Consider the following 14,914-nt stretch of genomic DNA (forward strand, 5'->3'; position numbering starts at 1 on the left):
CTTCCCCTCCCCTTCCTTCTTCTTCTTGCATTTGGTGTTGTTCCTAGGTTTTCTTCTGGCATTTCCCCTCAAACTCACCTCAAGAGGCTGCTGGATCAGTTAAGCTGAGTGATGTGTCAGGCTCTCACTGGTTTGGGGAAGCCAAAAACTCCCAAAGAATGTTACCACCTGGCCTACAGCTCTGGCAAGACAGAGCTGATCTTCCACATCTTCTAGGGGCCTAAAAAAAAGGCTGGTGGGGTGGAGACGTCGCCCTGAGCCTGGGGAAGCAGTCAGTGACACCAGCGAGATATAGCTTCTCTAAACTCTCCTTTTTGGTTAATTAAGCTAGCAGATGTCCTGATGAGATGCTTGGGCAAGTCCTGTGACAGGCGCTCCAGGCTAGCCCTGGCTTAAGGAAAGTGATCACTGTGAAATCAGCAACCAGCCACACAGGACTTAAAAGTGTAGCTTGCATAGAGCTGGCTTTGAAACCAAGCAGAAAGACTATTATAGTCCTTCAAAGAGCAGGGCAGGGTGGGACACACCCAAAATCCCAGTTTCTCAGGGAGCCAAGGCTACAGGACACTAAGTTTGAGCCCAGCCTAGGTAGCTTAGGACTCCCCCAACCTTTCTCCTCTCTCTCCTATAGCAAAATAAAGTTTAAAAAGGGCTGGGGATATAGATTGGTGGTGAAGTACTTGCCTAGCACGCACAAACCCTGGGTTCAATATCTGAAAAGTACATACATACAGGAATACTGCCTATTATTTTGAGGAGCTACTGTGCCTAGTTAGGGAATCTATAATCCTGTACTATACTAAATAGTTATAAAAGGATGCCTATGGAAGAAAAGGAGAGCCTTTCAGGACTAATTTGGCTCTCCACTTCAACACCATCTTCTTAGGAACCTCTGCGCCATGAGAGTCAAGTGGAGGAAGAAGCGAATGAGCAGACTGAAGTGCAAAAGAAGAAAGATGAGACAGAGGTTCAAGTAGAATAGCTCATACACCCCTGGAGGCCAAAAGAACAGAAATAAGGAAGGCTGGAGGCTGACAACACTGGTGCAAGTTTTGGACGGCATCCTGTCTAGAGTGTCTCAATGGATTAGAACCTCATTGTCATTTGATCACCAAGACCACCTCAAGAAAGATCCACCTGGTTCAAACCAAGCAGTCTCCTGTTTTTTTGCCCCGGACCTGTGGCATTTTGGACTACTTCTGTTCTCGCTTTTGGCTGAGTGTAAAGTGTGTACAATAAATCATCTCTTCTGTGTTCACTGAAGAATAAAAAAAAAAAAAAAAACCTAATTTGCATCCTGGAGTCTAACTGGAGAACCAATGAACAACAAAAAGCTAACTTTGGCTTCATAACAAAACAACTTGAGATTTTCTTCCCCCAAAGATGCAGTAATGCAGTCACTTTAACAGATTCAAATATCACAAAAAAGTATAAAGTAAAATATAAAGTCACCTGTGGGGAATATGAAGTAGAGGCAGACTAGGGCAGGCTTCTTTTCAGGGAACTTTTATTTTTCTTCTTTAGGTAACAGGGATCGAACTCTGGACCTTGCACTTGCCAGACAGGCGCTTATGCTGCTGAGCTATCTTTTCAGAATAAAAATGTTCTGAACCCGACAGGGTGATGGACCCACAACTCTGTGACTATACTAAGAGCAGCTTGTTTACAGGTTTTAAAAGTGTGTAGTGAGTGAGGTGTGGTGGACACCTGTAAGCCCACCACTCCAATGATGAGGCAGGAGGACTGTAAGTTTGAGCCAAGCCCAGGCAATTTGGCAACCTAACAAGACCCAATTTAAAAAAAAAAAAAAAAAAAAAAAAAAAACAGATAAGGATATAACTCAGTGTGAATACCCTAGATTCAAGTCTCTAGTACCTACACCTTCACAAAAGAGTACTGTATGTGAATTAAATCTCAATAAAGCTGTTTCCAAAAAATCATGTGAAGGGCCGGCCAAACAGCTCAGAGGATGAAAGTGCCTGCAAAAGGCTCAGAGGCCAGGGGGTTCAATCCCGGGCCTGCCAGGCTGGCAACAGAGACTGGGTGTAGTGGCGCATGCCTGTAATCCCAGCTCTTGGGGGACTACAGACAGGCGGATCACTACCAGTCCAATCTAGTAGTGAGGCCCTGAACACCCTGTAGACCTTTCCCTAAAATACAAAAAACAAAAATCATGTGAAATCTGAAATTAGTATAAACATTTTGGTGTTTTCTCTTTCGTAGATCATTCTTTGAATAAATATATACACATAATGTTTTTTTTTTTTTTTTTTTTATTGTGGACTTCTTTTTTGAGACAGGGGTCTTGCTATATTACCTATGCTGGAGGCAAATTCCAGTCTTCCAGCCAAGGCCTCCCAAGTAGCTGGGATTACAGGCATGTGTCATCTTGCTTGGCAATTTTAAGTTTGTTTGTTTTTTTTTTTTTTTTTTTTTTTTTTTTTTTTTTTTTTTTTTTTGGTAGGTTGAGAGAGGCTTATTCACCCATTTGGCATGGCTTTACATTAGATAGTTCAAAGAGGTCTAATGATAACATTTACAAATTTAATAGCAATATTATTACTTAGGGTGGTTAAAACAGAATAGACTTGTCCAAGCATTAGTTTAGTTAAAAGGAGGAAAAGAGTCAATCTGAAAGAAGCCAAACAGCAACACAAATTACAAAGCACGGCAAACACCTTACACAAAAGGCAATGGAAATAATCTTTTCGCACATTTACATACTAATGAGAGACTACTGTGCTCCAGGTAGGGTTACTTGGTGATACAGATGTAATCAGCAGCGCCTGTCTACACAGAAGTGACAAATTAGCCAACGATTACAGGACAGCACGAGTTAATTCTGCATGTTCTGTGCATAATGACGGCATTGGCAGAGGGGAATAAAAAAGAGGACATAATGCGGGTGAGGCTTGCTGAAGACGGACAGATGAGCTGCACTGCCAAGAGCACTAATATTCTTCAACTGAGAGCTGCCTCAGGGACCATTTCTATAAGCACTTAATATGGAAAGACTCCATAGGATTTCTTAGCACTACCAGAGGCACCCGCTGCCCATTTACACAGTAAAGTAGGCTCTCCAGAAATAACTGCCCCCAAGGATACAAACATGTTCAAAGCTGCTTTCCAAACATGTTACAATTAATTTTCTTAGCAATTGTTGCACAGGTGTGATTGTTTCACTACATTTGTTTAGTAATGAAAATATGGATTTTAAAAATACCTATTTATGTTTTCTTTTCTTTTCTTGGTACCGGGGATCAAACTCAGGACCTTGAGCCGGCCAGGCAAGTGTTTATGCCGCTGAGCTTTGCTGCTGGCCCCTATTTATATTTTTCTTTAGCTACTGGATATTTTCCTTTTAACTTTTGGGAGCTCTTTATATAATAAAGAAATTAACCAATTGTCCTTTAAAAAAAAAAAAAACAACAACAGGACCACTGAGATATAACTTGCCATAAAGTCTACCACCCTAATGTTTTTTTTATTTTGTTTTTCTTTCAGTACCAGGGATTGAACTCAGGACCCTGAACTTGCCAGGCAAGCACATAGCCACTGAGCTATCTCCCCGGACCTAAGGGTTTTTTTGGTTTGTTTGTTTTTTCTGTATTTTAGGGAAGGGTGTTCAGGACATTCAGGGTGTTCAGGGTCTCACTACTAGATCGGACTCATAGTGATCTGCCTGTTTACAGCCTCCCAAGAGCTAGGGTTATAGGCGTATGCCATCACACCCAGTCTCAATTGCCATCTCCGTTTGCCCTGGGGAAGGGCCAGCATGGCAGGCCCCAGCCCCTGCTTGCAGGCGCTTTAATCCACTGAGCTATTTGGCTGGCCCTCTACCATCCTAATGTACATAACCCAGTAGCCTCTAGGATATTCATAAAGATATGCAACAATCACACTATTTAATTCCAGAACATTTGCACCCCTCCAAAAAATGGAACTTCCACCCATTAATCACTTTTTTAGTGACATGAGTCACTTTCCTTTTTCCAACTACAGCCACAGCCCAAGGTAACCACAAATCTATTTTCTGTCTCAATAGATTTATGCTTGTCCTTTGTGCATGCTTTTTTTTTTTTTTTTTTTTTTGAACCGGGAATTGAACTCAGGCCCTTGTGCTTGCCTGCATCTTTTTACATTATATTTTGCATTTTAATTGAGTGAAAGTTTTGTTCTGTGAGTGTGTGGTACCGAGGACTGAACTCAGGAACACTTCTTGAGGGGAGATGGTAGAACTGGGCATTGAACCCAGGGACACTGTTACACCCCCAGCTCTTTTTATTTTTGTTTTTAAATTTTATTTATTTTGGCATTGAGGATTGGATTTAGGACCTTCACATTGCTCTTGCTTCCCTCCCCGCACTGCTTTTTTAAATAGCAGGGCCTTGCTAAATTGTCCATGCTTGGGCTGGCCCAATAGCTCAGCGGACTAAAGTGCCTGCTTAGACAGACGCATGGACCAGGAGTTCCAACCCTTGCATGCTGTGCCGGGTCCGCCCACGGGGTGCACTAAGACTGCGACTGAGACTGAGTGTGGTGTCGCCTGTCTGTAATCCCAGCGCTTGGGAGGCTGAAAACAGGAGGATCACTACGAGTCCAATCTGTGTAGTGAGACCCTGTACTAAATAAAAAAATAAATAAATAATAATAATGAAATAAAATATAAAAATAAAAATAAATTGTCCATGCTGGACCTGAACTTGTGATCCTCCTGTCCCAGCCTCCAAGAGTGCTGGGCCTATAGGCATGGCTCTTCTTTTCTGAGACAGAACTGGATAAGTTCCCTAGACTAGCCTGAAACTTTTTTTTTTTTTTTTTTTTTTTTTTTCCAGTACCAGGGATTGAACTCAGGACCCTGCGCTTGCCAGGCAAGCACTTATTCTACTGAGCTATCTCCCCAGACCCTAGTCTGAAACTTTTTTTTTTTAAATTTTTTTTTTTAGTCTGAAACTTTTGATCCATCTGTCTCAGCTGCCAGAGTGGCTGGGATTACAGGCGTGAGTCATCACAAACATCCATAAAGTTGTGGGATTTTTGGCTTTTGTTTTACAAAAGTGAGCTTAAAATTTTTAGGAGATCAAAACTATTAACCTTTCCTTTCTGTTTTCTCCATCTAGAGACTAAATATTGTTTCTGTGCTGTATTCTCCAAATTTCTTCTTTTCGACATCTTTTTGGCTCATTCTCAGCTGTTTCTGGGGCACAAGTCACACACTGAGGGTTTTGTTTTTTTTTTTTTTTTTTTAACTTTGTATTTTTTATTTTAGTACATGTGCGAGACCAGATAGTAGGAATTCGGGCCACCTGGCCTCTTCTGTGAGCACTAAGGAGAAAGGCTGCATACAAGCATATTGACATGAAGCAGGCTCTGGGAGAACACAGCTGAGATCTGGTTGTTCTCCTGGACAAGTACTGTGGATGGTAGGAGGCAGATGAATCTTGTGTTACTCCAATTGCTTGTTCCTGTGTCCATGAATAAAGGCAGGGTAAGCCAGACTCTTGGGGCTCCCTAGTTGAAGGGAGACAAGAGTCCCTGGCTCCCTATAGTTAACTTATGTCTTACTTTTCTCTTGTTTAGACAAAAACCCAACACCCAAAATTAAGGAAGAAAAGGTTTATTTCGTTTACAGTTTATAGAGGTTTCAGTACATAATCAGCCAGCTCTAAGGCAGGGTGGCATGGCATGAGGCTACAGTCAAGGGGGCAGAAGACAGAAAAAGAAACAAGAGCAAAAGGGGGAGAGCAAGCCACTTTTCCGCCCTTATACGGTAAGTAGGCTAACATCCCTACACTTCCAGGGCGGTGTATGTAGCACTCACACCATCTCCCTGTCTTCTTCTTGCAGAGGATGAGGATGTTTACAAAGTGAAGACCCTGGCCCACTACTTAAACTTCTAAACTTCTCAAGTTGACACAATGAATCAACCAGTATAACATGGTAGCGCCTAAACATCCACCCAAGGACATGTCCTCTAGGATGTAGTACTGCTGAGTTCTTAGCTAAGCTTCTAAACTTCTCAAGTTGACACAATGAATCAACCATAACAACCTAATTCTGTGTCTCTTTTTCATTCCTCCTCACACAGAAAACTCATAGGCTGGATCCTACAAGCAGGTATCTATCACATATATTGATCACATTCCATCCAGTAAATATAATTTGATTCTGTTTCTCCATTCCCCTCCCCCTCTTCAACTTTTTCCCCTCCTCACTTAAAAAAGCTTTATTTTTATCTTTTCCCTTTTCTCTTCCTTCCCCTCTCCTTCCCCCTCCCTTTTCCACACATTGTTTTTAATTTTAGTTATTTTACTTTTTATGTCCCATTTAGTTTTTCCAAATTTTTAAGAGCATTTTCTGCTGCTTCTTACTCCCTAAAGACATTTTTACTTATTTATTTTTATTTTTATTTGCAGTACTGGGGATCAAACTTTGGATCTTGTACTTGCCAGGCAGGCATTTATGCCACTGAGCAATCTTCCTGGCCCCCTAAAGACATTTGAGGCTTACTTATATTTCTTTAAATATGATAATAAACATATTTACTTCACAGTTTGTGTGTGACAACTCTAATATCTGAAGTCCACTAGGACCTTGTTTTCATATGCATGGCTATTATGTCTGTACTTATTATTAGGTTTAAGTAATTATTACAAAGGAGGGATGGAAATGGGAAGTTATTGCTTACTGGTGATAGAGTTTCTGTTTATGATGAAAAATTTTAAAGTGATATCTTAGTGCTGGAGAATTTTTTGACTCCCAGCTGAATGTGGGCTTTCATTTCTGCAACTTGCCCTCCAAAGCCTTGAACCCACAATGTAAGGTCAAGCAAGCTCCGCAGGATAACTGTAGGTTTTTATACTGAGTTACTTCTCAAAGTTCTGGTTTCCCTTTATCACACTGGCTTGGTAATTCCCTGCTTTCTCGTTTGTTCATTATTGCTTTTCCGGTATTTGAAACATGTTACCCTGAATGATAGTTTTCAATTGCGCTGTCTCATCTTTACTGCAAATGTAAGACTGAAATCTCTTTTCTTCTAGATTTTGTATAGTCTCAATTGAAGATTAAATATTTTAATTCTCCTAACATATATGATGCACACTAAGGCTCTTCTGCCATAAAGCAAAAGCATATAAGATTTTCCATATAAACATTCTGCTGTTCTAAACAAGCATCTTCACGCCTACATTTGTCTGTTGTCTCACTGAGCTTCATGTGAATTGAATTTCTTTCCACTTTTTTACATACAACACCTGACCACTGACCCAGCTGATCCTCTCAGCAACCTAATAGGTGTTACATGTAGCAGCCCTTAACACATGCTGGCGAGAGAGCAAGCCCACTGTGCCACTCAGAGCCGGCTAACAGAGGAACAGGATTGCTCTAGGAGCTGTCACTCTCTTCGTTAGTCTCCTGACAGCTACAGCATCTGGACAGACACATGCTGCATGAAATGTGGCTGCCGAATTAACCATTTGGTTGCTGAACTGCAAAACAGGAAATAATGGATATATTCAGTTCTATCTAATTAGTATGCTCTGACTTAATAACTTCACAAACTGAATCACTTTATAGACTAAATATAGAAAAGTTATTATTATGGTCTGGTTTCTAAGCAACCATTTCATTAAGAAAAGCGCCACTTGGGAAAAACATCTGTTTGTCAGTAAGGTTTCTGCTGTCATCATATAATTTCATGGTAAAAAGGCCATGGTCATTCTGTACTTTAGTAATCCCTAGTTGTGAAAAGGTCACCAGGGGGGACTACAACAGAGGCAGCCATCTGTTTCAATCTGTACTAGTCCCTGAACCTTGTTATCATAAAACAATTCAGTTTCCCTAAACAGCCATGTAATTTAAAAAACATTTTCTCTGGATCATAAAAGCAATGCACATTCATACTAGAAAATGTGAAAAACCTTAAGTGAAAAGGCACAAAGAAGAGAAAAGAATCACCTGAATTTTTTATTCATTTAGTTAGACCTCATTTGAAATAGATTCTATTACTTAAAAAAATAAAAAAAGCACTGGAAAACTATTGGCCTAAAATAGCTCTATGTGTTTTACCTTTTTTGTCTGTAATTAGAATATCTCATAATGGCTCATGGATGTGTATTGGACAACTGAGTTCAAAGATTTGTACAGACATCCAAATATTCTCATTGCATTTTATGAAAACAGGCACAAAGAAAGACTGCAGTTTTCTCTGTCAATGGCAAGGAGGTTATTTGGGTGTGTTTGACATGACACATGACATGTGGTAGAAAATGTCCTCCCTAGGGCACATAGATGGCCTTAAGAAGTGATTTTTCAAATCCTTTTTTTTTTTTTTTTAAAGCAGCAGAACATTGTTTTTTACATGAAAGCTGGAGAGAGAGCTTAGTGAAAGAGAAAAGCAGAGCCATCTGGTTGGTGGGGCTGCATGGTGCTAGGAGTCAGCTCAGCCCACCCCTTCCTTGCTGATCCTGAGGGTTCTGGAGAACAAGGCATTCATGCAGCCCCTGCTGTCCACGCAGGCCTGCTGTGTTGCTCTTCCTGCACTCTGCAGTACTCTTCCCTCCCCCTTTACAAGTGAACTCCTACTGACAACCCAGCTTCCAGCTGATGGAGTCACTTCAGGTCGCTTCTTCTTTTCCTTCTCTGTCAGATGAAATCTCCCTGAAGCAAGCTCTGCAGCACCCTGTGCCTTCTCTAGAAGGACCTGGCAAGGGCACATTTGATATTTGTTTGTGTGATTGTTTGATTAATCTCGCATCTTCCAACTGTAAACTCTACGAAGGCAGGGCATGCCAATCTTTCTTAGCAGTACACCTACCTCAAATATAACAATAAATACTTGTTAAATGAATGCCTACATATTTTACGCTATTAAGGAAAACATGGTCAAAAAATATTTTTGCCAGCTGTCATGGTGCTGCAATCTCAGCATTGGGGAGGCTGAGACAAGATCACTGTAAGTTCAAGGCCACCCTGTCTTGAAAAACCAGTAGTAGTAGTAGTAGTAGTAGTAGTAGTAGTAGTAATGTACAATATTTTTCCTGGCTCAGCTGTGTATCCAGACACAGCTGAGGACCCAAAGAAAAATTTGACAATCTTGGGCCAGAGAGATGGCTCAGTGGAATAAGTGCTTCCCTGGCAAGTGCAAGGGCCTGAGTTCAATCCCCGGTTCTGCCCCCAAAAAAGAATTTGACAATCTTTTCTCTGGGTGTTATAAACTTACTTTACCCTTCTGTGTTAGCCTCTGAAAGCACAGTGTCAACCTTAGAAAAACACAGACAAAGGCGATACACTCTCAGATTATTAATAAGGAAAAACAAAAGCTGGATACAAAAAGCCTTCTCAGGGCTGGTCATGGGTCAGAAGAGGATGGCTCAACGAAAGAGAGCTTGCCTAGAATGAACTGGGCTCTACATTCAATACCTAGTATTGGCAATAAATAAGTAAGAGGAAAAGAGGAAAGGAGATGAAGAAAGGAAATGGGGGAGAGAAGAAGAGGGGAGAGAAAAAAGAGGGAGGGAGGGCAGGAGAGAAGGAGGGAAGGAAAGAAGGAAGGAAGGAAACCCTAGCAACAATGCCCTGGCAGGTGGACGGAGAGATGGACACAATTAGGTCTTTGGTAGCTCAAACCATCCTTTCTCTGAGGCTTGATTCCCAAACTACCTACCTCCTCAGGAACTGCAGATACTACAAGGTCAGGAGGCAAAAGAAGTGTCAAAGTCTAATGCAAAAATCTAAAAACGAGTTGTCAAACTGAACAGATGCCATATACGTGTACTTTCCCACCACTGCTCAAGATCTGACAAGACTAGAGGGGAGGAAATTGATGCTTCATTATGTTAAAAATGTTAAACATATGATTCAGCAACAAAAGGAACTATGTCAGGGTTAATAAAAAATATAATTGGGCTTATTAAGTATGTGAGCAACTTCAGTGGGTCAACTTAATCATTCCTGGTGAGATTAGGAATTTTAATTTGTATTTGCAATGAAGAGTAATATAAGATGCTTGTTTCTAAGCATGAGAAATCAAAAGAAGAACAAGGCACCCCTCCAGCTGTTACCTCAGTGTAGTTCCAGTGAACTGGATGGGCCAGAGGGCGAGAGGACAGGCTGCTCTATTTCAAGAGGCCATTTTTACTTATGTACCCTCTTGCTAGCCAGTCTTTCACTTGCCTTCAAGTTCTGACTTTACTAAGAAAGGTGGCTGCAGGGCAAAATTTAAATAGCTGTTCTGCAGGGAAGGCACTCATGACTCCTTAATAGCTTATAAAGTAGACATTTGAGCAACTGACTCCTTACCCCAAGGTATCTCACAATTGCTTTCTTAGTAAGAGAATCTTGCCTTTGTGACAGCTAGTCTACGTGAATAGGTGGTGACGGGTTTGAAATAAGCCCTGGAAACCATGAAATTAAAGAGTGTCTAATGGCTTAGCTGAAAATGTCAAGATCTACTGGTTTCATAGCTTCATTTTCCTGTTTGCACGAGCAGAGGCCATGGTGATTTGAAAGGTGAGACTAGAACAGAGAGAAGAGAAAAGCGCAGAGTTATTTAAGGGCTTTGGCTTTGGAGTTGAATCCAGACTCTATCCCTTATTGGTGGGCTAAGTAACAACCTCTGTGTCTTAATTTCTTTGTCTAAAAAAATATGGAGATAAAAATACTGATTCTCATAGCATTGTACTGAGGAGTAACTGAAGTAACAAGTTACATTGAATACATGGATGTATAGAATTATATATAAATCATGATGAAATAAAAGAAAATAAATAATAACCATCAAAAAGCATGATACAGGAAGGACTAGATATATAGCTCAGCATCATGGCAAGCACAAGGTCTTGAGTTCAATTCCTGGTTAAAACAAAACAAAACAAAAAATCATACTTTTTAAATCCAAGGAGGCTGTCACCAAGCCATCACTGGGGGCCAGCACTGCTCGGGCTCCGGCCAGCCCAGGCTGAAAGCCCATCCTGACAGCTTCCGGTGCTCACCTTGCTCCACTGACAACTTGAACTGCTGACCTTCCCACTAACACTGCCCTAGTCTTGGATATTGGCTGTGCCTCATTTTTGCTTCAGCCTCAACTTCTCCCTGCATCTCCACAAGTCCAGGTCCCACCTGCCCATTCTTCATACGCACAAGAACGCCATAAAAACTGTGGTTCTGAATTTATAGTTTATTGTTATAGTAATATAACTCAGCTACTGTGATTATATTTACAAGATCATGTAATGATCACTATTGTCTAAGTCCAAAATGTTCATCTTCTCAAAAAGAAACCTCTTCTCCATTATCATGCACATCCCAACCCCTCATCTCTAGCAACCACTACACTCTTTCAGGGGCTCCCTACAAAGCCTAGGCTGACCTGGAGTTCTTGATCCTCCCGCCTCAGCCTCCAGAGTGCTGGAATTATAGGCATGTGCCACCACACCCAGCTGTACTTTATTTTTCTTATTTTTGTATTTTAGGGAAGGGTCTACAGGGTGTTCAGGGTCTCACTACTAGATCAGATTCACAGTGATCTGCCTGTTTACAGCCTCCCAAGAACTGGGATTACAGGTGCGTGCCACCACCCAGTCTCAATTGCCATCTCAGTGTGCCCTGGGGGCAGGGCCAGCACAGCAGGTCTACTTATTTTTTTTAAAAAAATTAATTAAAGGTTTTTTTTTTGGTGGAACCGGGGATTGAACTCAGGTCCCTGCGCTTGCCAGGCAAGTGCTTATTCCACTGAGCCATCTCCCTGGCCCCATTTTTAATGTATTTTGTATAAGGTCTCACAGCTCAGAGTCATAGCGATTCTCCTGCTTTCAGCCTCCCCAGTCCTGAGATTACAGGCATCATGGCATATGGTGCCAGGGATCGAACCCTGGTCCCTGCGCTTGCCTAAGCAGGTGCTTAGTCCACTGAGCTATCTCGTCAGCTCTTGTACTTTTGATACCTATAGATTTGCACATTCTGGACATTACATATAAATAGAAAGCATACAATATGTGGCCTTTGGGGCTTGAATTCTTTCACTTACTACATTTCCAAGGCTCATCCATATTGTAATATAAATCAATAGTTCAACTCTTTATATAATGTGCCAGGTTTGATTTAACTATTTGTTCAGGCAATATTTTGTTTCTTCCTACTTTTGGGCTATTATGAATAACAGTAACATACAATCTTTTTTTAGTACATTTAGTACAGGATCTATAGGGTTTCACTATATAGATCAGACACATAGTGATCCTCCTGTTTTCAGCCTCCCAAGCACTGGCATTACAGGCGCACACCTCCATGCCTAGTCTCAATCACCTGTCTTAGCACACCCCAGGAGTGGGGCTAGCACAACATGCCAGGGATCAAACCCCAGTCCCTGCGTCTGCCGAGCTATCTGGCCTGCCCTATATAGTGATCTGTGTCGACATTTCTCATTTCTCATGAAGTGGAATATGAATGGAATTGGTCATATGATAATTATGTTTACTCTTCTGACAACTGACAGTCTGTATTCCAAGGCAAATGCACAATTTTATATTTCCTTTTTGGTTTTTCTATGTAGTTCAGGCTGGCCTTGAACTCATGGTGATCCCTACCTCAGCTTCCCAAATGTTGAGGCTACGGTTTGTGCCACCACATCCTGCTCCAATTTTATATTTCTACTAGTAATGTATGAAGATTCTGATTTTTTCCACAGCATCATAATTTGTTTTAAAGTAATTTTTTAAAGATAGCATTTATTAACACCAGAAATACAACAAATCTCAAAAGCTGTATATGAAAAGCTACATGTTTCCCTAACCCACAATCTCAGTATTATGGTTTGAAGGTGTTTCCCAAAGCTGGAAACAATGACCAGTCAATTCTGTTGAGAGGTACGACTGTTCAGAGATCTGATCTGAGGATTCTGCCCTTGCAAATGGACCAAGGCCATGATCACGGGGGTGGGAGTGGCTTCCTGCAAAGGAGGTGTTCAACCCTCCCCTCGACCCTCGCTCTGTGTCTCAGTCTCTCTCCTCTCCCCAACTGTCTCTGTGCCCCACCTTCTGCCTTGGCCGGATGTGGGCCCCTCAGCTTTGACCTCAGTCTCCAGAACTGTAAGAGAAAGAAGTCTTTATCCTTTATAAATTTCCCAGGCTCAGCTATTCTGATATAGCAGCATAAAACAGACTGACATACTCAGTAAATTGAATAAATGCCAGAGCCGATTATAGAAGCTTTTCAAGATCCTCCTAGGACAGTGCTGGTACCTTCAATGCTGAAACACTGATTGTCATCAGCAGGAAGAAAGGGCAGGAGGTGTGAGGTAGGAAGAAGAGTTCAAAAGATCTACATAGAGATTGCTTAAAAATTTATGCTCTACACATTGCCAAATGAGCAAAACAAAACAAGACAAAACTCAGGTAGCTATGAGATCAGCATATTATTAAGCTATATAAAGGGCTGATTTGTGGTGATACCATTTCCCATAGGCAAGCGTGGTTTCCCTATACTAAGGCTACAAGGAAACAATGTAGACACCATTTTTCTCTCTGGTAGGACATAACCATCTTTCCCTCTGGTAAGGACATACTCTTCAGGACCAGAAAGACTTAGATTCAAATCTTGATGCTGTCACTTTGTATCTTAACTATACCACTCTGGACCAGATAAGCACCACGTTCTCTTTGAGGCTCTGTTCCCTCATCTATAAAATTGGGATAATTACTCTTGTAGTGGGTTTCTAACTGGTGATCAATCTGTTACACCCACCTGAATTGAACTAACATGGTCGGGGTGTGGAAGGACCAGTTGAAGACTGTTGCTAGCTGCCTAGGAGGCAGAACTGGAAAAGCTGTTGAGAAGTTGTTAGTCATGCTGTTTGGAAAAGCTGTTGAAGCTGCTGGAAGTCACTGGTTCTCCTGGGCTGTTCTACTGGGTGACCTTGGCTTGCTGGCTTTCCTGATGAACTTGGCTGTTCTTATTGGAGGACAAACTGGGACCTTCATTGTTACTGAGAATGGCTACAGTTCATTTTGGAGGAGTTCTGGCCCTCATCTTGAACACTGTTTCGTGGCTCCAGTTCAGATTCCTCAGCCTGCTAGTACAGATCAGATCCTTCATCCCGCTGGCATAGACCTTCTACCACTAACCTTTGGGCCTTCCCAGTGCGGATCCATAAAGTGGGCCTGCATACACATAGGCATGGGCTCTAGGCCTCCAGCTGGACTTGTGGGAGGCACTGTTATGGGCTCTAGGTCTTCAGCTAGACTCATGGAGGATGTGAGGATCCAGACCTTCAGCTGGATTCTTTGCTCTTTAGTGTGTGGACAGCTTTCCTGCACTCCTTGTATATGATTCTTTGGGTAATTCAATATAAAATATTATAAAACGTGTCCTGTACTGCATTGTTTCACTTGCAAAAATCCCAAGCCATGATAACTCCTAACTGCAGGATTGCTATGACTGGCACACAGTAGACACTCAATTAGTGGTAATTTCTTCATTATTTACTGCCATTTCTGGCAATTATGTATAACAATCTTATCAAATAAAAATAACTAACTGTGAAGTAGCCACTTGATCTACTTACAGGTTATTTATTTATTTTTGGTGAAACCAGGGATTGAACTCAGGCCCTTGCACTTGCCAGGCAAGTGCTTACTCTACTGAGCTACCTCTCTGGCTATTTACAGATAAAATATACTAAACTGATAAATTCTCTGATATAAATCTGAATGTATCCATCTTTGATAGAGAAAACCACTGGACAGATAATCTAAAAGTGCAAGTAGGATAAACTCAAGTGTTCTGGGGTTTGAAATGCAGCCCCTAATTTGGGAAATGACAAGGAGGCATCACAGAGAGCCCTGGACTGCAGGGAGGCAGGTGTGAGAGAATGGGAATCCCTGCAAGACGGGTTGGTCCCAGCTTTTGTGACTCCTGG

The 14,914-nt window shown here is 41.6% G+C and overlaps 1 protein-coding gene and 1 non-coding gene across 2 annotated transcripts in view; both read right to left on the minus strand.

The window, feature by feature from the left end:
* Tango6 (transport and golgi organization 6 homolog) overlaps positions 1-14,914 on the minus strand; it is a 253,744-nt gene that overhangs the window by 139,176 nt on the left and 99,654 nt on the right. The window lies entirely within an intron of this gene.
* Positions 9,159-9,273, minus strand: LOC111815139. The gene has a single exon (XR_002819922.1). It is a non-coding gene; the product is annotated as a small nucleolar RNA SNORA26 (small nucleolar RNA).

Source organism: Octodon degus, unplaced genomic scaffold, assembly GCF_000260255.1.
Source record: "Octodon degus isolate 3935 unplaced genomic scaffold, OctDeg1.0 scaffold00011, whole genome shotgun sequence".
NCBI classification, from domain to species: domain Eukaryota; kingdom Metazoa; phylum Chordata; class Mammalia; order Rodentia; family Octodontidae; genus Octodon; species Octodon degus.